General features: G+C 37.7%; 1 non-coding gene across 1 annotated transcript; it reads left to right on the top strand.

Moving 5' to 3' along the window:
• The first annotated feature begins 388 nt into the window (after window positions 1-388).
• Window positions 389-494, top strand: LOC136316499 (U6 spliceosomal RNA). Its single transcript, XR_010727731.1, has one exon. It is a non-coding gene; the product is annotated as a U6 spliceosomal RNA (small nuclear RNA).
• The last annotated feature ends 1,523 nt before the right edge of the window (window positions 495-2,017 follow it).

Here is a 2,017-nt window from a genome sequence, read left to right as displayed (position 1 = left end):
GTTGCTGGTTTGAGCAAGGGGTTACTTGGTCTGCTGGAGCCCCCAGTCAAGGCACATATGAGAAATCAATCAATGAACAACTAAGGTGTCCCAACGAAAAACTGATAATTGATGCTTCTCATCTCTCTCCATTCCTGTCTGCTCCTATCTATCCCTCTCTCTCTGACTCTCTCTTTGTCTCAAAAAAAAAAAAAAATACACACACACACACACACACACACACACACACCGGGGTGGGTAAAATTAGGTTTATAGCTGTAATACAAATAAGTAATATAATAATAAAGAAATAATAATAAAAGAATAAACTGTGTTTTGCATACTCACAACTTTTGCCCACACCTGTCCATCTCCTTAATCGGCCCCATGCATTAAAATTAACTAACCTGTGCTTGCTTCGCAGCACATATACTAAAATTGGAATGATACAGAGAAGATTAGCATGGCCCCTGTGCAAGAATGACATGCAAATTCGTGAAGCGTTCCATATTAAAAAAAAAAAAATTAACTAACTGTCATTAACCATGACATTAACATCAACCAAACCAAGTCCAAGTTCATTCATATTTTCTGTATCGTGTACATCTAAGTACTTTTTATGAACTTTGGAAATTCCATCCTTTTAGACAAAAAGGCAGTTTCTCAGATCCCTTTCTCCATTATTCCTCTTTAGCCTCAATTAATTTTCCATCTCAGCAAGACTCTCTCCCTAGGATTCTGGCATGCAATAGACGTTCACCCCAGTTATGACAGTAATACTACAGACTCTCTTGTTCTATACTGGTCATAAGTTCAGTAGGAACCTCTCTCCATGTTTGTTTTAAAATAATATTCTCAAAGGAGAAACTCACTTCCATTGGAAAAACTCAAAGGAGGTCAATGGTTATTAGAAGTCCCTGATTGTCTATTAAGCTTGCTTTGGGGAGTCAGTCTTGCTAAATTTTTTTCTAAAATACTTTGAAATAAACACAGAACTTAAAAATACTTACTTATGTACCATCTAACATCACTGTAGGTATCACCAGTGGGATTTATTTCCATTTTAAGAAACCTGTGTAAAAGATTCTTAAATGTAGAGAAGAACTTCCATTGCCCTTTTCTCTGACATCTATGTATGATTCTAAATAGTGGCTAGTTGCTGAAGCACAGCTTTTTCCTTTTTGTTGTTAAGCACAGAGAAGTCCACATAGTCACCTGGAACCTTTTGTATCAACAGACTTTTATCATTTTAAAAGTGCTTTTACTTTTATTATCTTTCAACCACCAAACTCTGCGCATAGCAGAAACAAGAAAATAAAAGCACATAAAGTTGTTTGAAGCCTAACATCACACAACTACTTTATGATAGGTTAGGTCTATAAGTCAACTCAGACTGATACCTCTTCCATTATATTAAATTCATCCTTTGTGAAGAGGATTTAGACCTATTAGTATTTTTCAAAATTAGTTGTTCTTGATTCTCCTTTATTTTTTTTCAAGTGGACAAAACCATGGTTCAAACAACAAACAAAACTTTGGCAAATGTTTTCTCAAATGACTTCTCTGTACACATTCACGTAAATTCAGTTACAAGTATATAGTATTTTTCTTAAAAGTTATTACTATAATAATACTTAAATGTTGAAAGGAGGAATTTAAGTAATATTACATTTTTTGTAATTTCTTATATTGTTTTGAGTGGCATTCTGATATTCCAACAACTTAGTTTTTTTTTTCCTTTTTTTTTTTTTTTTTTTTTTGTATTTTTCTTAAGTTGGAAACGGGGAGGCAGTCAGACTCCCGCATGCGCCCGACCGGGATCTACCCAGCACGCCCACCAGGAGCGAAGCTCTGCCCCTCCCCGGGGTCACTCTGCTGCAACCAGAGCCACTCCAGCGCCTGGGGCAGAGGCCAAGGAGCCATCCCCAGCGCCCGGGCCATCTTTGCTCCAATGGAGCCTCGCTGCGGGAAGGGAAGAGAGAGAAAGAGAGCAAGGAGAGGGGGAGGGGTGGAGAAGCAGATGGGCACTTCTCCTGTG

The sequence above is a fragment of the Saccopteryx bilineata genome, chromosome 12 (genome assembly GCF_036850765.1).
Source record: "Saccopteryx bilineata isolate mSacBil1 chromosome 12, mSacBil1_pri_phased_curated, whole genome shotgun sequence".
Lineage (NCBI taxonomy): Eukaryota > Metazoa > Chordata > Mammalia > Chiroptera > Emballonuridae > Saccopteryx > Saccopteryx bilineata.
Note: the sequence above shows the minus strand (reverse complement) of the source record. Positions and strands in the feature narration are given on the sequence as shown.